Source organism: Meleagris gallopavo, chromosome 7, assembly GCF_905368555.1.
Source record: "Meleagris gallopavo chromosome 7, MGAL_WU_HG_1.1, whole genome shotgun sequence".
NCBI classification, from domain to species: Eukaryota; Metazoa; Chordata; class Aves; order Galliformes; family Phasianidae; genus Meleagris; species Meleagris gallopavo.
Genome location: NC_139410.1, coordinates 33,546,049 through 33,568,926, shown reverse-complemented (window position 1 = coordinate 33,568,926; position 22,878 = coordinate 33,546,049). Strand labels below are relative to the sequence as shown.

At 38.6% G+C, this 22,878-nt stretch overlaps 2 long non-coding RNA genes across 2 annotated transcripts in view; one reads left to right on the top strand and one right to left on the bottom strand.

Moving 5' to 3' along the window:
* Window positions 1–4,664, bottom strand: part of LOC146544025 (uncharacterized) — a 34,033-nt gene extending 29,369 nt beyond the window's left edge. Inside the window, exons 1-2 of the long non-coding RNA XR_014884474.1 lie at window positions 4,358–4,664; window positions 4,150–4,247 (exon numbers count right to left, since the gene is read on the bottom strand). This is a non-coding gene — a long non-coding RNA (uncharacterized LOC146544025). The remainder of the gene's footprint in view (window positions 1–4,149; window positions 4,248–4,357) is intronic.
* Window positions 1–22,878, top strand: part of LOC146544024 (uncharacterized) — a 249,925-nt gene that overhangs the window by 68,436 nt on the left and 158,611 nt on the right. The window lies entirely within an intron of this gene.

Below are 22,878 nucleotides of genomic sequence, written 5' to 3'. Positions count from 1 at the left end.
TCAGGATGCAGATGTTAAGTAACTTCTTTATTTTTCATAACTCAGGTTCCTAAAATACTTTCATTTTTTTATACTCTGTTTTGCAATCACTGTGAATCATGAGCTGCCTAAGGATATACATTTTGCGAATCAAACTAGATTATTATTAGGCTTAGCTATTTCAGTGTGAGCAAGGAAGAGGAAAAACTATTCTGTGTACATCTTGCAGACCAGCTGCAGTTGATTTGAACGATTTTTCCTACACACACTGAGGAAAGGAATGACTACCTGGAATAGTGCAGGATGGTTTGTGTCAGTGATAACTTTGAGAAAGCTAGAATGAAGCTTTTGGTCCAGGATTTCCTTTAAATAAAATTAAAAACAGAACAAACAACAACAAAGAACACAACAAAATACAAAACATACTTGGGGCTTAAATGTAAATGAATACAGACATTCAGTGATCTTGGTTGTTGTGAGTTTGATGGGTTTGTTTCTTTTCCCTTACTGGCAGAAGATTTCTTGAGGGAAATTATGCCAGCAAATTACCATTTCCAGGGTATTCTTTTCCAGAGAGAGCACTTCTGGGAATGACAGCAACATGCCTGGGACTGCTCCAGCTGCCTGGCAGTGAGGTGTGTTCAGCATCACTTGCTGTTCAGTAGTTGTGATAGGGCACCTGTATTTTGTTTACTGTGTTATACCTTTGAAGTTTGGCCTCTTTGACTTCTTACAAAGATAATGTGCCTGCCAGGCACTTCTTGGTAGCCTGCCACAGCTCAAATGCTAACCTGTAAGTTCTCCTGAAGTCACTATTCAGGTGTCACGTATCACTTTCATTAATTCTTTTGATAGCCGTAATATGGTTGTGACTAATGCTATTCTTCCTATACCCTTGTTGTTATTTTTCACGTGTCTCTACAAACAGTTACGCTAATTCAATATGAACACCAGTTGTGTAAATCATTTGTGACCTGGTAGTGTATGGGAATGTAGCACATCATCCGAAAGGCTACAGTATGTTTTGTGACATCATCGTGACATGATGTAAAACATCATGTGACAGCTCTTATTGCACAGGTGTCATTACATTTTGTGTCAAAACACTGAAAATACCTTTTGTCGTTTTGCTAATTGCCTTGTATTTCTGTCTGGTAACCTTCAGCTCCATCACCTTGGTGAAATGGAGAGGTACAAATGCAGTGGTGCTTCTACCTTTGTGCCTGGTTTTACTGGGGAACAGGAGCATGGAATGGTGAGGTTGGCAGAATCTGCTTGAGTTCATTGAACCCAGAACCCATGCAGGAGATGGCCAGAGCAGGGTGCCCAGGACCAAGTCCAGGCAGCTTTTGAAAGCTTCCAAGGAGGAGATGCTACAGCCTCTGGGCAACCTGTGCCAGTGCTCACAGCACTGAAGTGCTTCCTGATGGTCGGATAGAACCTTCTGTGTTCCAGCCTTTCATTGTAGGGGAGGTGTTCCAGTTCCCCAATCATCTCGGCAGCCTTGTTCTGTACTAGTTAAAGCTGTAATTCGTGGCAGGTAGGAATCCTATGCTGTGTAGTAGCATTACAGCATTATGTTTGACTGCTCTAGTACAGTTACAGGCTGTCTTTTGCCTTTCCTAATTCAATTGTACAAGCAGTTATTGGAAGTACTCTACTCTGAAGTATGCATTGTATCCGCCAAAGGAAGTGCGTCTATGATGTACAAACAAACCCTCAGCCCCCCAAAAGCCCTAATGCCTGGATTTCTACCTTTGTACAAACTTCAAAAACATGATCTACTGTAAGTTCTGAAAGAGTACATTCTCACGTTCTTCATTACATGTCCGGACTACTACTGACTTAAAGTGAAGCAATGAGAGTGTTACATGTGGATCAAATATTGCTCACAATTAACCAATGCTAGCATTATGTCATTATTGACAGCTTACAATTACAGTCCTTTTACAGAGTGCTCTGTGATTATACTTAAGAAATTTGCGATAAGCTTTACCGGTCTCACTGATAATTGCATTTAAACTTCCTAGCAGCCAAACATGAGAAATAAGATTTAGTAGAATTTTACAAGCGTTAGGAAATTGGTCAAGGAATTATCATTGATATGCTTATGTCTTGTTACTCGCATTCTCCTTTCTGCAAGAGGACTTCAGTTCTGCATTATGATAAAAGTTAGCAGGTGTTTAGCAAGCTATGACCAATCGCACTTTTTACTTCAACTCTGACAGAATAAAAATTGAAGACAGCTTAGGAACTGGTATTGCTCTGATGGGGACGTTTATGGGAATCGTGGGTTTGGGATCGAAGACTTTGATTCCAGCTTGAAGCAGAAATTTCTTATCCTTTTGGGTAAACAATCCATTTTTTCTGCAGGAAGGCTATGAGACAGGGTTGGCGGTTTACCCACAGATTGCAGGAAAACTTTATTTTGTTTACTTCTAGTAGTAACAGTTCAAGTTCTGCTGTTTACAGTTAAACAGGTCTAGTGAACCTTTGGCTTGGGCAGCTCAGTGCTGGCATCCTACATTGTAGATAAACTTCCAGAAGCAAAGTTTAATTTAAGATGCGGCTCTCTATGAAAATGAAAGCTTTGCTTGCAGTACTTAGGAGGTATTTTTCATGTGTTCATTCATATGTGTCTAATTTCATTCCTGTTAAATTTACTGGGAATTTAACCACAGCCATCAGTTGGAGTTGAGTTAGTTCAGTGCTGATCGCTTCAAATTGTCTGATCAAAATGTCTTTGATGCCTTTATTGAAAACATTAAGAGAATTAATACCTCCCAGAATCTCAACACGAGAAAAACTGATGGGGATGGAAATGGTGGGAAAGCCAGGGATAGCATGTCAGAAGCTCAAGAAATCTTTAATAGAAATTGTAGCATGGAAACCTCAAAGAAATCGCATGCAAATATCTCATGAGCAGCATTTATGTAGAAGAAGCATTTTTGGAGGGGAAGTTACAACCTCTTTCACACGATCAATGTAACAAAGCTAATTTTCACCCCCCTCCTTCACAAACACCTTTTGCCCTCCCTGCAGGCTTGCTTTCTCTCTTTCCCACCGATGAAATATCTTTCTATCCCTTTCTTGTGGTCTTCTCCAGCACACTGAAATTACCTAGCATCCCTGGGACATTCCCACCCACATCAGAGGATCCTTCCCATGTCCACAGTACAGAGTTTCATTCTTAAAAATCAAGCCATTTAAGGTTTACATGTCAACAACAGGGAAGCAGTTCAAAGAATAATGCAAAAAATAGATAACAGGGTTTTCATCGTCAGCAGTTTTAAACAGTGGCAGAAGTTTTGCTGAACCACTGAAAGGAACTAACTCTAACAAGAGGAAGATGAGCAGAAAAATGCATTGCAGTAATCAAATCACATTGTAATAAAAACATTTAGAAGAATCTTTGTCAGTTAAGCAAGAAATATCTTTTTCTGGAAACATTGCTTAGATGAGGAAATACAGAAAGTGCTGGTACTGTGATCAGCTTTGGAATGCCTAGTGTCAAAAACGACCCCAGGTTTGCTGAAATATTCAACTATCAATAGATACGTTGTTGTAATTAAGAATGAATTTTTTTTTTCTGTCAATTATTAGTTATCTATCCTTCTCCGGATTCAGTCGAGCCCTAATATAAGTTTCCTGAGCCTAAATTTCAAAACAATTGAAAACGAGATTACCCATACTAGAATTGGAAATTAAAAATAGGTCAATTATTCAGTAAAGAAAATGTGGTAGGAGATACTGGTGAAACTGGAGTAAAACCCAGCAGAATTACACAATTTCAGTGTGGCTGGAGGTATGCTAAAAGACCAAAGTGAAATCTTGGTACCAGGTAGGACAGAAACCAAGCACAGGACATTAGGCACTCCAATAAAACTGCACGGTTCGCAGAGCTGAAGGCAGCTGCAGTCTCTAATAACATGAGTACAGTCAAAAAGACCCTGCAACAGAATTAATAAGGAGATCATTATAGGCTCTGACCAAGGTAGTCTCCATACTGACCTAATCGAAATCCAGAATGGCCATTATGATAATGTGTATGATGAACCAATAAGCCTGGAGCTGGGTTGCCTCTGCTTGATCTAGTATCTCAATTTAGAGTGGCACATGAAGACCAAAAAGAGATGAGAGCATATGGCAGAAGATGATGTGGTTCCTTACCATGGGAAGATAGCACAGACTTGAAGAAAACCTGGTCTCCGTTGGCAGCAGCTCATTGTAGCCATCCAGACTAATTTTTTGTTTTGGTCTGCGTATTCCTATTGAAAGGGAATGATCAGTCCTCCAAAGAAGAAATTACTAATCTAAGATAGGCTGGTTGCAGGGATTTAGTTTAAAAACTGTGATCCTTAGAGACTTTCCTCTGTACCTTTTAAATCTCTCCTTGCCTGGCATCCTTGCAGCTTTGCCCTGGGCTTCTCAGAGCTCGGGTGTCAGCCTCACAGTGGTGACCCAGTTCTCATGTCTGCGCCCATGATGAAAGGTCCCCAGGAAAATAGGGATGAGTAACAGTTTTCAAGCAGGTGGCTGCCAAGCTTCTCTGTTCCTTTCCTCTTGCATGTGAACATTGTGGCTGGAGATCTGAAGCTCTCACCAAGGTGGTGGAGGTATGGGGAAAATTTTATTCCTCTCTTGTTGAGGATATTTTCTGTCTCCCTCCCCTAGAGGCTGCTGTGACAATTTAGATCTAGGCGAGAATTCTAAAGAGATACGGTCGAGCTGGGCCAGTGTGCACTGATGAGCAGGTGGTTGACTGTCCTGCTGCTCTGGGTTCCTAAGTGGGGTGTTTGGATCCTGCCTGCTGCAGAGCCAGTGTAGTTTGCACAGTGCAGGTGCTGAATTAAGAGTCTAAATAATCTGGAAAGCAAGATTCCTGGCTGCATGTTTTCAGGAGGAGGGCAACTTTTTCTAATTCTTAGTATGATGTTAGCCAGTATGTCATGGTATAGGTGATGGAAATACACTGGAGAGCTACCAAAAGGAGTTGAAGAGGTGGCCTTTGGGTGTTTGTGCCTATTTGTGGATCCACCCATGAGGACCATAGTGATGTGTACATCAGAGATTTAAAGAGTTCAGAGGTGGGTTGTTAGCATAAGTCCCGTATGCAGGGAAGATTTAAAGGACCATAAGAGCTTAAAAAAGGAAAAATAAATAGACAACAGCGTGATAAAAGTGGACCTTAAGGTGATACAGGTGATTCTTCTTGCCTTGTTTTAGATAGCCAGAGGGAAAAATGACACATCCTTGAACTGGTCTAGGATACAAAGCTATCAGGTAATTTTTTAGAATCTATGCTTTCTACTAAAGAGAGTATTTGTGGGTATCTTCTTCTACCATAACCCAGTGAATGGAAATTTCTTGTCTTTCTTAAAGCTGAGATGAATGTGTCTGTCTTAATAGTGGTTAGTGAATGTCACAGTTACTACAACATTTGACTGTTTCTATAATTAAAATTGATAATTTTTGTTTCTAATATTTCATCTTTCTTTAGCTCTGGTTCAGTATTCATTTGGTGAATATTTTGCTCAAGTACTTAAAGGTCTCTGCTAAGTACTTGAGTTCCTATTGAAGGGTATCCCACCTCACCTGCTTGCGTGTTGTTGATGCATGTGATTGATATTGGGTAACTGAATTAATCTAATGGTAGCTTCTGCAAAGCTTAGTTTTTCATTGTAGATTTCACTAGTGACTGGGAAAAGGAACAGAGGAATGGCTGCAAACAAATGTAATGCTGAAATATTTTCTTGAGAGAAGATAAATGCAACTCGGGTAGGAACTAGAAAAGGAGGTGTGTGAGGAAATTGGGATTGTTCAGGCTGGAGAGGAGGAGGCTGAGAGGATTCTTCATCACTCTCTATAAGTATCTGAAAGGATGTTCCAGTTAGTAGGGTGTTGGCTTGTTTTCTCAGGTTAGAAGTGACAGACCATGAGGAATTGGCCCCTAGTTGTCCCAGGGGAGATTTAAATTGGATATTGGAAAGAACATCACGGGAAAGGGTGATTTGGCACTGGGACAGGCTGCCTAGGGAAGGGGTAGAGTTGCCAACCCTCAGGATATTTAAGGGACGTGTGGATGGATGTGGTGCTGAGCGATGTAGTTTAGTGGTGGACTTATAGTGTTAGGTGGATGTGGCTGGATTTGATGATCTTAAGGGCTTTTTGCATCCTAGATGATTCTGTGATAATTGCCCAAAATGTCATTCTTTAAATGTGATTCTCCTTTTGAATGGCAGATGTTCCTTGCTTTGCAGATTGCCCATACCAATAGCCTCTTGCATCAAACAGTACTGCTGACTCTTGTGATTTACTGAGGACCACATGATTCTGCTTGTTTTTCCCTTGTGGTTTTGGAAGAAAGTTTGAGAGTAAGTGCTCTGAGATTAAACAAAAACAAGAAGTAGGAAAATAAAGGCACATAACTTATCAGTTCAGAAGAAGTCCTCATGGTCTGTTGTGCAAGCTTGTGGTTGAGGATGGGAGGTGGAGGGTTGGCACAGGCTCTATGAGCACTGACAATACTGAGCACTCCAGACAGATGAATCCGCGTTGCAGCTGCCATCAGAGTGAAAATGAAGGATGCAAGAACCAGGATGGTTGTAGAGGTCTGATGTTTCAAATGGGTGGTGAAGAACAAGAAGCGCAAAGAAAGGTTCCAGGCTGTGCAGTACACACACATCTCAGAGCCTTGGCTTTAGTTGGGAAATAGGGAAGGTTTTAATTTAAAATTTGATTTAAGGGAGAGAGTCTTTTTCATTAGCGTAACAGTTACTCACTCAGTTGGGAGCTATTGGAAGAAATTAAAGTGGATTTGGCAATCTGTATGCTTCAAGTGGGAATGGGGTCTATCTGTTCATCCACCTTTCTGCATCATCACGTGAATTCAGTGGTACCTAATGTTATGTTTTTCCTTCGCTGTTGCAAAATCTGACATAGTGCAACCTGCTCAAAGGAAAAAGTTACTTTGAATATAATCAGGCAACCAATCTCTCAAGCTTTTTTGTGCTGCTGTTATTTTTTTATGCTTTTAACATAAAACCACCCTGGAAAAGACTCTTATTGTCTTTGTTTTCAAAAAGATTTTGCAGGAGGGAAGAGGGGGAAGCAGGCAAAAAGAAAGCAAGCCAGGCAAACGCTGACAAAAACAAGAGGAAAAGTGCTTTGGAGAAGTATGTATTTCATGCATAGCCCTGTTGTTGATATGCAGTTACCTTCTTTCTCATAGAGCTTAGTATAAAGTTTTGAAGGTTTTTTTTTTTTATTTTTTCCCTTTTGTCAAAAAAAATTATGAAAGTGTCACTTTTCCTTTGCGGTTAATTCAGGAGAGATCCTCAATTCGAGCAGGGCACATTTTCATGCAAATACAGCGGCACAGTTTCCAGCCCCCTAATAGCTTCTTACAAATGATGTGCCATTACAACGAGGTTTATTTAAACAAATTTAATACATCTTTAATCAAGCTGGAGAGCATTTTCAAAGGTCACGCTCCAAATCAGGATCACTGTTCAGAGCTTATCAAAGTATTAGCTTAAGGGGGAGGGAGAATTATTTCTTGGACAAGTAATTTTAGGCAAATCTTTATTTACATTTTTATTCAGTTATTAAATTTTATTCCTTTCCCTCCTCCTCCTAGTCTCCATTTATGAACCTATAAGAAAGTCTGTAAATGGAGCCATAAGCATATCACAGCAGCTACTATTTCCAGGGGCTATTCCTTTGAATCTAGAGGGCCTATAAAAGCATGGATGAAGTCACTTTTTTTTTAAGCACAAACTATGTGTGCCCATTTCCTTCAGCAAGCTTTTGCCTGAGGATCTGATATTAGGATAAATATATAGTTAGCTATATTTTAAATTAACAGAAGTTTAAAAACAAATTTTGGGCGTAATGGGTATTTAAGGGTGCTGTATATTCCTGATGGGAAAGGGGGATTGTTGATGCCGGTCCCATTAAAACTAATGGGAGCTGCACTAATGTGCTGAGGGAATCAACCCCAAAATTCACACCTCAGGTATCGTTCTTTAGGTGGAGATCTTTAAATAGATGGCAAATGTTTTAACTTACACACGAGCAGGCTTCACTTGGAGGGATGGTCGGTGTCTTGTGTGTCAGCTCCTCACCACCTGTTCTGCTATATGCTCTCAAGTTAGTGCTCTTAGAGCTCATGCTTGTTCGTAAAATTCAGTCCTTTGGCCTTTGCTTTATAGAAGTAACTAATGAGGCACCAGGATTAAAGAGAAGTTGAACTCTATAAGTGCACAGACAGAAATACTCCTGAGATTTTAATGCTCATTAGACTGAGGCACGTTCAAACTTTGCAATACAGGGAAGTAAAACTAAGCATCTGAGAAAATAATGAAAAGAGCTTGTGTGGGCTCTGTTAATTCTGCATTTGAGGCTCACCTTGCAGTGAGCGTTTGATAATAGGGTTTAAAAGAAAATATGTCAGACTAATGAGAAGGCACTTCTAGAAGGCTGGTTCTGCAGGTCACTGGTGTGGTTGGCTGATGTGTTTTGTACCCAAGTCTTCAATCCTCAGCAAGAAAATGTTTGCACCTAGCACCTGTGGCATCCCTGTGGCTTCCAGGAATATGCAAAGCAAACAAAGCCTATTGATGTCACACAATTTTCACTGATATATGAACATGTGAATATCCCTTGAGGCTTTTAGCAGAACAGCAATATACACCTGGCACCTTAAGTGTCAGTCTGGGTGCAACTAGTGATAGGGCATGAGGTAATGGGCTTAAGCTACTCCAGAGGACTTTCAGGTTGGATGTTAGGATCAATTGCTTCTCTGGAAGAGTTGTGATGCATTGAGACAGGCTGCCCAGGGAGGTGGTAGAGTCCCTTCCCTGGAGGTGTTCAAGAACCATCAGGATGTAGCACTGAGAGATGTGGTCAGTGGCCTTGTTGGGGGTGGGTTGGGTTTGGATTTGGTGGCCCTAGAGATATTTTCCAACCTTAGAGATTATTGCTTCTTGATAGGGAATTTTGGTGATTCACAGGAAACTGTTTGGTACCATTGGGCTTTTTGAATTGCAGTAACTTGAAAGTCACTATCAGTATGGGCTGAGAAGTAACAGTCCAGAGGTTTGTGTGCAGCTAAGCATCACAAAACAAATGTTGGTTCAGGTTTGGGAGCTGAAAAAAGTAGGCTTCTGTGAATAGGAAAAGGAAATGATAGTATGTGAATTTTTTTGACAAAAATAAATGAAGAAATAAACCTGAGGCAGAGGCAAAGTAAAACACTGACCTGGAGGAGGTCAGTGATAGAACGGCTAAATTCTTGCAGCAAACTGTTGGTTGCATACTGAACTGGCCTCTAAAAATCAGAATCAATATAAAAGTTTGGTCAGCCGAGGGTGAGGAAATGCATCATCGTATCCCAAAAACAGATCTTTGAGAAATGCAGAGTGTTCATGATGGCTTTTTTTTTCCCCTCTATTTTTTTTTCCTGGGGACTCCAGTATGATGGTTATCCCTTATTTACCCATGTAAATTTTAATTCCAAATTCATTCTTAAGTGACAGTGTTCGAACAATGAGTGCACATCTATGAAAAGGTAAAGACTCAGTACTAATTTACTCCCCACTTCGTCTTGGGAAATGTACAGTGGAAATGTATTTGTTAAATGACTGGAAATTTTCTGTTTAAAGCCAGTTAGTGGTATGAAATTTTCTGTTAAATTATATTTTTAAAAGGAAGTCAGATTAGAAAGTTAGGAGCTTTAATATGTTGTGATGTTATCCAAATGTAATGGAGCAGTTGGAACAATATGAATTTTTTCTTATATTATACGTTCAACAGAAGAATGCCCAGCTTGGGAAAGGGCATTTTTCTAACAGCTCACAATTCCAGGTTAAGATGAGAATTTTTTCTCCATTTCTTTTTTCTTTCTTTCTTTCTTTTTTTTTTTTTTCCTACTAAGGTATTTGAAATCCTTAAGAATAAAGGTAGGCTCTATTCAGCTAATGATAACTGTAAAGTGATTTCTGCTTTCTGTATAAATGATGTTAGAATTCTGTGATATGGGTTTGAAGGTAGACTGTATATAGCCGAAGTGAAATGCTGGGCACACACTTGATGCCAGTGTGTTGCGTCTTCCCAGTGGATATACGTAAGTCGGGCAACATTGCTGAGATTTTCTTTCTTTTTTATGCTGCATAACAAAGTATGATGTGAATTAACTAAGTGCTATTTTGATCTCATATTTTGCTGCTGTAGCGGTTTGAGAAGGAAAACAAACAAAACAGGACTGTTGACACTGTAAACCCTAAGGGTTCCTTGAAACATACACTTAGTTGAAACAGCAAATAGGTCAGCTGCTAAGCAAACTGCATCCAGAGCCTTCCAGGGTGTTCACGACCTATCAGACAGTAGATAATTTTGGCCAGACTGCATCTCGATATGTTTGAGAGCCAAGAAGACTCTTCTTAAAGAAATAACCAAAGTAGCAGAGACGTAATCCTCCATATTTGTGTTCTGAGGATAGTCCTCTGTCATGTAGCGGGATGAGGGCTGTATGAGTGCTGTAATACTGTCATTTTTCTCTAATATTCTGACAAAGCAATGCTTATCATTAACTGAAAGCACCAAATATCGTAGCTGAGACAATTTTTATCGTAATGTAAAAAAAGAAAAAGAAAAAAAAAAAAGGAAAGAGTAAAACATAAAGAACAGAAGAGGCATTCTTCACATTTGCGATGTTAAATTCACGCAGCTGGAAATTGGGAAATTTGAAGAATGAAAATTAATTTATCAGTGCTAACTGGAGTGTATTGCACAACATGAAAAAAAATAAAATGTTTAACCAGAAAGAAAGCAACGGGAAATGGATATACTAGAGAAGCTGTGAATATATAAATTTTCATCAAGGTACTAAGTACATGTATAATAAAAAAAATAATGTTGATTGTTGCTGAAAACAAGCAAAACACCTCTGAAATATGATATTTATCTTGCACTGACATTTTTTAATTATTATTAGTGCCTTCATTTATCTTTTTTGGAAGTTCCGGTTAATAGCGCATCCTTCAATGGAAATTTCAGGATTTTCCCCTGATTTTCATATATTTCATTGTAAAAATGGCTGCTATTGCATTTACTCTTGCAGCACACACTTGGAGAAATGAGATAGTGACTTAAGGATCTAAAACTAAGTTTCAATACACTGTACGTAATTAAAAAAACCAGGACACCTTTGTCATGGGTATAGTACAAAATAGTTCTATATTAATAGAAATCTTTTACAAAGTGCAGGAGGCTGCGCTTACTCTTTAATCTACTACTTTAATCAGCTACTGGTTGTGTTCTGAATTGCCACTTTATCTTACTGGAAAACTGCCTTCATGTTCAACGTATCTCTAGGGGCACCTGTCCTTAGAAAATGGGAGTTCCTGCTTTTCTGCAAGGGCACAGCAGTGTGGGTATCTGTTCTGCCAGATACTAATTGGGGTAGTATTGGTTGTGTGATATACATGGTCCTACAGAGTAGGGCAGGCCTAAATAAAACACAGATTCTTTTCTTGCTGGAGCCCCACCTGTGGTCTTAAGCATCTTTTCCTGAATCAAGCCCAGTTTTACAGCAATCCACAGTGAATTCTGAGCAGGAGCAAAGATCCCACCCCAGACTTAACACACCAAAATCTCTTTGTAGCTGCACAGTAATTTGGGGAGATGGTTTAGTTTACCATGAGCTTGTCAAATTGAGCAGCCCAATACCCCCTTACCATTTAAAATCTCTGGAGATTTCAGATCTCTGCCTACAGCTTTGCTCACCCTGTCCCTGCATTAGTATCTTCACAAAGCTGCTGCCTATTTTTCCTCTCCTTCTCAATGCATTTTGAATTACTGGGTGTTGGTTGTGCTTGTGGTTTTTTGTTTGTTTGATCTCCTGTCTGGGAAGCATAGGCAAGTTGCCATTCTGGTGATAAGTATTGCATTTTCAGGATTCTTAAGAGCCTTTTTTTTTTTTCCTTGCAAAATCTCTCTCGCGTTATTTAATCTCCCATTTGGACTTTCTAACATCATATTTAACATTAGTTTGATGCTATGCTGCTGAGGGGATGTGTCCTCTATGCAAACCATTCTGCTGTCCTTCAGCTGAAGAGCGTTTCCTCTGTAGGTTCATGAAGCCCCATGGGCAAACTGTGTGCTGGCATGCAACTGAAGGGAGGTAGATGGTGAGAGGCATGATTCCCTTTTTGCCTCTGAGACAACAACCCACAAACAAACAGAGATAATCGGTTGATGTCTTTACTGCCTTCAAGTCAGTAGCAACTTGCTGTCTCCGTGGTGTGAATGCTTGCTGAGGGTGGCATGCTGAGACAGGATGCTGATAGGAAGGAGCAGGCCCACTTCTTACGTCCACATTCAGGCATCAGTGATAAAGTAAGGGAAAACGTGGCCTGAACATCCTGGAAACTGGCTGCCCAAGCCTTCAGGAATTAGTTGGATGAGGAAGAATTGCCCTTTGGTGTAACCAGCCTTCCCGACCAGGTTCTTGGGCACACCTTGCACGTAGGCCTGGGCATGGCTGTGATGAAGCAAAGAGGTGAAAAGCAGGCGGCCAGAAACCCAGTGAGTAGCAGAGGGAAATGAGGTGATAGGGAGGAAGAAAAATTAGATGGAATGAGTTTTTTCAAACATGTTTTCACTGCACAGAGATTAGAGAAGACAACCTAGAAAAGAGGAGTGAAGCATCAGCGGTTGTCCTCTCTTGGAAGCTGGCATCTGATGTGGTCTGAGTCATGCTTTGCTCGGGGAAACGGTCCTTGTTGTTACTGTATATGGAGAAACAGGCTCCGTTTCCCACATTTTAAATCAATCTCAGGTTTAAGTGAAGGTGCAGGCTTAAAAGTTATTACAGCTCCACTGTTTCCCCTGATAAATTACATGAATAACATTTGAGACAATGCATTGTTAAATATTTATGTCTAGTACTATAGAACCAGAAAAAGCACAAGAACCCCTAGAAGAATAAATATATTTACCTAAATAAATTACTAAGACAAATATACTCCTATGTGCTCTGTACCAATAAACAGTAGGTATTCACTAAATTGTGGAATATAAATGGCTCATTTCCTCTAAATGTACACTGAAAGATCTATAACATGTTACGCGTTTCCTGTGCTTTGCATATATATTTCAATATTCATCATGAAAAGGCTTGCTTATGTGTCAATATACATTACTTTGCATACATCAAGAAATTTTTTTTTTTAATTTTACTATTACAGATGTGCTCCACCGGTGGGGGGGTGGTGAAAGTCAGGGCCTTATTTCGTGATTAACCCTTTCCAGGCTCGTCCTTTTTTTTTTTTTTTATCAACGTGACATTTGCACAAAATGAATTGCTTGCTTAGACACAGCTAACTAAATAAAAGCAGGCCAGAGCTGATAGTATGAAAAATGGATTTTCATTACTGTTTCATTGATTCTTGTAAATAAGGGCCTGAGGCCTGCTCCAAAAAGGCTGCAAACAGTAATAATTTAATCTGAGGTGACATAGACCAAAATGTATGTGGACAAAAATCATCCTTGAATATTAAACAACAGCCTGAAGACAGAGAAAAGTGTTGCAGGCGAATTTAAATGTATGCAGATCGGTGGGTAACATATTTAAAAACAGAAATTAAAGATTCCTGTCATAAATCACATTTGCTGCCATGGATATGCCTTGTTATGCTGGCGTTTAAGAAAACCTGAAAGGTTAAGGCAGTTGGTGCATTAAATCGTACAAGGATAATTAATACTTTTCTTGTGGCTATTTATAAGAAATGGAAAATATAGTTAGATCAGCTGTGGCACTGTAGTAATTTGAGGGGGAAGAAATGAAAGTATGAGTCAATAGTTTTAACTGGACAAATGTCAAAAGCTTAATGATGCAGTATCCTAATTTGGAGGCTGTCTGAAAGTTATATATGAAAAAAACAAGATAAAATAGTTCATTCTTCTATTGCACGTATGATTTGTTTGGCTTTCAAACCTCCAACCTGTTTAATAAAAATAATAAAGAAAATATCTCTGATTGCAGTTGAATAAAAGAAACCAAATCTTTTTCATGGAAGTGAAGTGCAATTCAGGTCTTGAGTCCAGAATCCTGACTTTGTTTTTTTTTTTTATAGACATCTTCTAATTAAAAAGGCCACTGTATTTTGCTACCAAATAGCCTGAAACTATATGTAAGAACATTGTTTCAGTTGTGGTAGCTTGACTTATTGCTATAGTACCAGCCATGCAAGATGGCTCATAGCAAGACCAATGTAGAAAATGTTTTTCCTTCAACCTGTTGGAGCATTATTTCTTTTTTAATTCTTTTTTTCCTTAACTTGGGGTTACATTCAAAGAAACCCGTCCAAGTACTGCAACTCCACAGAGGCAAATGTTCCTGCATTACTCATTGAGCTCAGGTTTATGATCAACCTATTATTTAAAGTTCTTATTTTCCTTTTTTTTTTTTCCTCTTTGCTTTCATGAATAAAAACAATAAACTTTCGTGGTATCAAGCATTATTAAAGAGTCTCAAAGCAACAAGACAGAAGGTTTATATGCTCAAACTCTCTCTATATAAAAGAGTTGCGTATTTTCAGATGTCACTGCCATTCATCTCCTCTCTCTTTCTCTCCTTTTACCTCCTGTAAGCCAGGAATAAAGATTCTATTTGAAAAAACCTGAGCAACGTGTAATAACTTTTCACCTGTTTTCATGAAAGTTAAACATTTGTGGACCCAATTTGCCTCACTATTATTTTTTTATTTGAAATGAAAACAGGAAGTGTTTCTTTAGAGTGAGGCAGATTATCCACAAAGAATATTTTCCATCTGAAAATGACACTGGGGAGAGGGAAATATTTCTCATACTTCACTGAATTTCTGATCTCTTTTGAGAACATTTAAAGTATCCCTGTAAGTTGTTATCATTATTATTTTTATAATTTTACCGTGGTTGCAATTTGCAAATAGCCATAAAAATTACCATGGCTGCATGGGGATCTTTGGAAACAAAGATTAGCAGTTTTTTGTTTTTTTTTTTCTTCACAGTTCTAGCTGGAACACACTGTCTTTGGCAAGTTTCTGTTTGCAACAAACAAAATGTGATACTTTATAGGTTATAATATTCATCATTGCACCGATGTGTCATTGGTATGTGGTGTCACACCCTGCTACTTTCTGGACAGTGTTCCCAAATTGATTATGACAAACCTTTTCTTAAAAACTGCACTTCTGAGAAAAAGAAAAAGAAAAAAAAAAAACAGTAAGAAATTAACCTGATCTAAAAGAAAGGGAAAAATCTGATTTCTTTTCAGAGGAGTATTGGATGAACGAAAGTTTTGGCCTGCTCACTTTGTAGGAATCATCTGGAAAATAAACCAACTTGAAAGAAAGGGGACAAAAAGAATGACTGTGTGACTTCAGACATTTCATGATCAGAAAATCTCTTCAAAAACTTCCATCAAAATAGGAGAGAGATGGAAAAGCAGTATTTCTTTGGTAACAGCACGGACTTCGTGTAATAGTATTCTTTTTGTTTCAATACATATATTTTATTTCTGGAATAAGTGTCTAAATATCAGAAGCTGAGCTGGATGTGAACTTCTTTAGTTAATGACTTAAAAAAAAGGAACAGTATAATGATCTGTTGAATGAAACCACTTCTGTCCACTCACAGCCTACTAATTCATGAACCATATCTTGATGGCTGAATAATCTACACTGTAGGCAACCAACAATTGCTTGTGTAGGTCAGAGCTTTGTGGGTTTACTTAGATTTTTAAATAAAAGCAAATTGTTTCACAGCCACTCTATCAATAAAAGCAGCATAACTTTTTATCTTTGGTACAAAGCTTTACATACAATGACTATAAACTGTGTGTAAAGTTATTCTGACAGCGGTATGTACAGCAGAAGGAAAATGTCTCAGACATTATATTGTGATCTGAAGAAGCACGAGAACTAAAAAGGGGAGATATTAAGGCTCGTGTTCACAGAGCAAGGCATTTTTTTTTTCTCTTTAAAATGTTTTAAACCAGTAGGCTAACAGCAAAAAGTCACGAGATCCAAAAAACTAGCAAATCCCATCCTAGAGTTTTAAGAAGTAGATGGGTCACAACTGTGCTTACCTTTATTTTGCCTAGATATCTGCCAGTGTATTTTAAGCTGCAGCTGATCAGTAGAGCTGAGCAAATATTTTGTAGTTATTAATGTTTTCCTTGAATTAATACTACTTTTTCTGCTTGTGAAATACGTGAAGAAGATCATGATGTTTCAAAATGTCTTTGTTATTCAGAGTTATTTATGATTTTTTTCCATGGCATATTTTTTCCTGTGGATGGTATTCGCTCTTGTGCATGCACAAGGACTAAGCAGTATTTAGACCCCGCTTAAATCTTCAAAATATGTCTTCTGCAGAGGATTGATTTTCATGCAAAGAGAGTTGTGTATTTGATCAGGTTGATACTCATTTTCCTATTCAAACAGATAGTTACAGGAGATAAGTTGTAATGCAGCAGTGCCATGTAAACGTCTGGGTATGTAGTCCAGCAGCTGTAAAGGGACTGCATGCAAATCAGGCTGTTTCTATAAATAATGTACAGTTCTTAGAAGTAAAACTTAAAAATGCAGAGTTGCAAATTAAGCTGTTGTTTCTAATACATTAACTCTCAGCAAATGCCGAAACTACCTGTGAGCTACAGGTTTTTCTACCTAATTGCTGTACATCTTTTCCCCTCAAAGTCCAAACAGAAGATTTGCTGTGTCATTGTTAGTTACATGAGAAAGTACATGTTGTAATGTACTTGTTTGTATGTTTGTTTGTTTTTCATACAAATGTTCCTTTTGGTCGTGGCTGGAAGGTTTCCAGATTGAGTGACACTGTCAATTTTGGACAAGGAAATAACAAACCCAAGTAGTGCTTTGAACCTTTCCTTTATCATGTGGATTGTGTGAGTAGTATGCAGAAGATGACAATGCTAGAAATGCAAAAACTCTGTGTGGTAACCCTTTCCAAAGCTTTAGTTGAAGAAATGGAGGAGAACCCGTGGTCCTGAATTCTACACTGCCAGCCCCCAAATCTTGTAGTGGAGGAGCTGCTGCTGCTGAAACCAGTGGGTTCAGTCAGGAGTAAAAGGGGCCAAGGGATGCATGGGACAGGAAGAATTTCTCTTGCACAGAAGACTTTAGGTCAGGCATGATTTTGACCATGTTAGTTTCTCTCTTTGCTTAGGCTAACTCAGGCCTCAGTTTTTCATGCCAAACCTCCAAGGCTTACACCTCTCCCTTTAATCCTTTTTGGCCGTTTCTCCCTCATATGAGAGGACTGCTTAATTGGTTATTTCTTCCTCAGGCCAAATGTTGTGAGCTTTCTCTGCTCCCCTAAGCAACAGAGATGTTACTTCAATGTCCACTCCCATTAGATGACTCCCATTACTAGTTCCACCTCAAACATGATTCATAAAGTTTAAAGCCAGAAGGAATGATTAGATCATCTAGTCTGACCTCCTGTACATCACAGGCCATTAAATTTCACTGAGTTACCTCTGGATGGAGACCAGTAAGTTCTGTTTGTCAGAGGAATATCTTGGAGAAACCACCCAATCATCATTTGAAGTGATCAGGAGCTGGAATATCCCTGTACCTTCTTGGTGGATTATTCTTGTAGTGAACGACAATCAATTGTTATGAGAGGACTCAGAAAAGTGTTGAAACAGTCTGGTAATTTCTGAACACTAAGTGGCATGCTTCACCTAATGGTTGATAAATTTTTGGAGTGCATGTCTTTCTCTGGAGACATGATAAATTGTATGTCAGAGGATGGTTTTGGTTTAGAAATTGCTAATTTTTCATGACATTCCTACAGTAGTTTTTTTTTTCAAATGATCTAATAGACCAAATCCAGGGAAATGCGTTGAATTTAGGATTGTATTGTATGTGTGAGTGAGTATATTGTCCTACTTCTGTGTAAGAGATGGCTGTGTGAAGATCAGCCCAAGGGTTCCATAACACATCTTCAGTAGTGGCAAAGTAGATGGTTGTGGGAACTACAAGAACAGGCCAGTCTCCTTGGAATGCCCTCACCAATCCTCAGTTTTGAACGAAAGTTATTGTAATCACTGTATCATCACATATGATTTACTTATTGCTACTGATTATTGGATGAGTGCTTCACTAATTCATCTAATCTGATTTAAAACTTGCATTTTGGCCTCTGCAGCTTCCTGATGAGTTTCATGGTTCAGTTATGCTCAGTGTGTATAAAGTACTTCAAATTATTTCATATAGAAAATAATGTCTTTTTTGTAAAAAACAGAGATACATTTGAGACTACTATAAACTCATTGTTTACTAATATTTCACTTAACTAAATATTATCCCTGTCCTGGATTTCATCCAAAGAGAGCTTCAACATATGACCAAAAAATTCTCTTAAATGTTGCTCTTATGTTTACTGCTTCGTTTGAAATGAAACAATTTGATGTTTAAAACACACATTCTGAATAAAACTCACAGACCAAAGCCAGAAAAAAATATTTAATTGTCATCTATAAATATACCAGCTAGCAATGAAGACATTATAATACATTTGTTTCCACACAGGAAGAAGGGGCTTGTTACACTTTGGTCCACCCCTTATTCTAGACCTTTACAATATTAGTGAAAATATGTGTTAAATAACCAACCACGCCAGCAATAAACTCTATTTATATTTTATATGAAATAATATTCTGGGCCATGGTACTTCGAGTGGTTCACAGAAGCACAAGAAGTCATTAACCTAATCTGCAACATAACATGATGTAAATCATATGAGATGTCATGCGTTTTTAGAGGAAGTATTATTTTGAGTGAGTACAGACATAGCTATTTGGCATGATGTCTTGAAGGGGATGGGAGTGTTATGACCCAGAAAATGTGCAGCATTTATTGCTTTGACTTAGGATGTCATGAAGCTTCACATAAAAATGGAAGTTTCAAAACAACAACTTGAGAGGGGAAAAAAAGTTAAATACCAGGAATGTCTTTGTCTAGCTCTAGATTTGGGCCGTGTTGAAGTGAGCTTTACAGTAAGTCATATTCATGTTTTTTTAAAGAGTTACTTCAAAGAAGGCTTGTACAAAATAAAATTTTCTTCTTTACTGAGAAAAAGAGTAGCACTTCTAGTACTATTAGATTTGTTTTTGTTTTTGTTCTTTTTCTTAAGTGAAGAACAAGACAAGGAAAATGTGAGTAATGACTTAAAGGACAGCATATGTGATTCATTTCTTGTCATCTCAGCTGTCTACACAAGGTCTAGAAGTCTACCTACTCTTACAGATGCTTTGGTAATGCAGATCCAGCCCCGTGAAGCAAAATCTAGAGCTTGCTGTAATTGTGGGGAGGCTTTGTTGATATTCAGGTGTTTGGATGCAATCAATAAATTTGCTCCTACAAATAAGGATGCAGTAATCTCTTTCATATGAACAAATCGAGTAATATTCTTCATAGAAAGAAAGTAAAGTATGTGCATAGATGCTGCGTGCCTGGAGTGTCAGCTCAGAGAAATGGAGCAATTGTAAACAAGTCCCTGGCTGCATCCCAGATGGAAGCAAGATACTTGCAACCTCAGAATCATAAATGACACTCATTATAATATAATTTCCTTTGAAAGAGTTACAAATCATTGGGTTTGAGTTCACCTGGGAACTCTAACAAAAAAAAAAAAAAGGCATTAGATTTTTATGTTCAGAGAAAAAGTTCTGATAACTTCTGTGAGTTTTACACTTGGTGATTCCACTTACTCCATAGTTGTAGTAATGTTGGAAATCAATGTTCTGCAGCGATAGGATGGAGGCAATAGTCTTATTGCTTCACAGTGATTGCAACAAGGTGGGGAACTTGGGTACAAGTCATGTCCCTTAGAATTCTCTGTGTGCAAATACATTAACAGTTGAACTTAGAAATATTTGTCATTCTGCTCTGCTTAGATTGTGAATGATAGGTTGATCAATTTGGTAATAACTGATATGAGCTTCTGCCAATCTCCTTAATGAATTTTATTTATTTATTTATTTATTTTCTGTTTGGAGGCGGTTTACAAAACCGCGGTATAGCTGGACTTGTGACACCAAGGGAAAAGTTGGTGCCATGTTGTTCTAACCTAATCTAAGACAAAAGCAGTGAGGATGTAGTCCTTGTGTCCATTTGCAGTCCGCTTCTGTAGGCTTAAATGGTTTCCGTAGTTAGGGCTCTTAGCGTAATGTGCAAGTGCTCAGCTAAATGGAACCTATGATCTCCTTCGAGGTTCATCCATCATTATTCAGAACCTCTGCTTTGTGCCGTCATGCGGGCAAATGCTTTCATGTATTTATTCATCTCATTGTAAGAATTTCTGCAAGCATATGCAGACCACTAAGGCTAGCAGTGATTAAAGCCATGCAGTCTTGAGCAGATGTAGACACTTTAGTTCACCCTATTCATTCTGCTGAAAGAGTATAAATCAAGTATTTTCGGCACCAGGAAGAGAGCTCATCTGTTGCTGAAGATCACTGCTCTCCCCAAAATGTCCTCCTTAATTGTTGGCTTTTTATAATATTTGCCTGTATCACGACTCCTTTGTACGTAACAGAGCAGTAAAATGGATGCTGAACTTTTCTCACACCCTTTGCACGACTGCAGTAAAAGCTTGCTTGTAAGGAGGTAATGGGAAGGATCTGTGATTCCTGGAAAAGAAGTCATATCATTTTAAGAATTTGTAATCTTTCCAAATCATTGGAGCCGTGGGGGGAGAACGTGAGAGGAATCATCATCCATGGAGAGAAAGAATTCAGCCAAAATAATTTTAATTTTAATAGGTGATAAAATCCAAGCTGAAACTAGCCTGCAACAAGCACAGCCGCTGTTTACAGCAGCACACTTTTAACCGCAGCTATAAAATACATTTTTTGTCTAAGGAGCATTTCTCTACTTGGTTAATTTTTGTGAGCCTTTCATTTACACAGTAGGTCATCCTCCCAGACAAGATTTCTGCTGGCCCTGAAGCTCCAAAGGAGCATTTGATTCTCGGCTTGGACCTTGTCCTCTACCTCTGTTCCTTACCGGCCCAATTAGCCTTATGCTACAGAGTTGTCAGTAGCCTAACTACCTTGGAGCCATCAGATAAAAGTTTCTCTTTCCCGACTAGTCTATTCATCAGGAATCCAGCACAGCCAAGGTTTGTATAACCTGCTATGACAAACCCTCCCACTCAATTGATTTCTGGTCCCTAATGAACCATAGGCTGATGGACAATTACTCATCTTGCTGAGACATATGGGGACTTTTAAAGGCAGGGTACTTGGGAGCTTGTAAAACTATACGCTTTCTTATTTAACATTAGCTATAATTTTTGACACTGGAAGGATTTTAACAGTGACTGTGAAACATCATCCAGACTATCTCAGTAATGGCAAAAGCTAGTTTATAAAACTCTCAGGCCCTTCATTATTTACTTGCTGGTAAACACATAACAATGAGACATGCAGACAAAGTTCCAAGCCCCCCAAAATACACTGCTGTGGAATTTGACATTAATAGCTCAGAACAGTTCAGTGCCGCTGATGGGAACTGTAGTGTGTTTTACTATAACTCAGATGGATACAATTAAAAAAGAGTATGATTATTGCCATTACTGTATTGTGCTATGACTGCTATGAAGTGTTTCAACAGCCCCAGTGCTTTCAAGTCACGCCGAGTGCTTGAGTTAAATCTTAGCACTGGTATGTTGATGAGGATACTGACTGAAATATTAAAAAAAAATAATCTATGCCTATACTTAAGCGTGCTAATAATTAGCTAAATTTGTTATCCCCAGGGTCATAAAACTCCTCTGGGAAATAAATTATTAAAATCACTTGGTTTGGTTTGTTAAATGTAAGGTACGCGATATGTGCTGTTTCCTAATGTAATGGCTTGAAAAATGGCTGTCTGATTTTTAAGTCAGTTGAAACTTGTTGATCATTTATGGTACAATAATGGGACTAGAAAATACACTGCTCATCCCTCTGATTTCAATTCTGGTGCAAGCAATTGGCCTACGAAGCGTTAAGTGAAGGGTTTAACTGTGTAACTGTAGAAGTAGCTGTGTTCTGCATTGCAAAATGAATAAAGTGATGACAGCGACAAACACCTCAAGGTTTTTGGTAGATCTTCAGTAGTCTTTTGAATCTGCTGTAGGAACAGAAATATCAGCTCATGCTCTCTTCAGAGAAGTGGATTAGATGCTCCAACATATAAGTAATTTTGGAGAATGTTATCATTCATTTGAACTATTGGTGATAGGTGGACTGTTAGACTGGATGATGATCTTGTCGGTCTTTTCCAACCTTGATGATGATTCTATGAGTTTCTATAAATGGCAGAGGTGATGAAAAAGCGTTTTTCTTTCATTTTCCCATTTTTGCCATCTTAATTTCTTACCTCTCGTCTTTATCTTCCTCCTGTCTGCCATGGTTTCTGTGGAGTCTGAAGTGGATTTCCTTATGGCCTCGCTCTCTCTCTTGAAATCCCTTACACTTTATTCCCATTTTCATTTGGCAGTATACCTGCAGAGCTGAAGTAGCCCATTGCTTAAGACCTGGCACATTCTTCTGCTGTAGAGTGTTTGGTCTTTAAGATTCTGTGTTTCCATTTAGAAAGCCATTACAGCTATTGCTATATTTAAATTATGTATAGGGCCCCCTATAGATGGATGCTGGTAAATATAAATAGAAAAGTTGATGACTCTTTGCCAACCACACAAATTCTAAACTAAGACATAAGGAGAAATATCACAGTTAATGGAAATGAAGAGGAGTGGAAGAGAAGAGCAACAAAAGCAATACTTCTCTTCAGATGGGTATTGAACATATCTTGGAGACAGACATAAAAAATATCT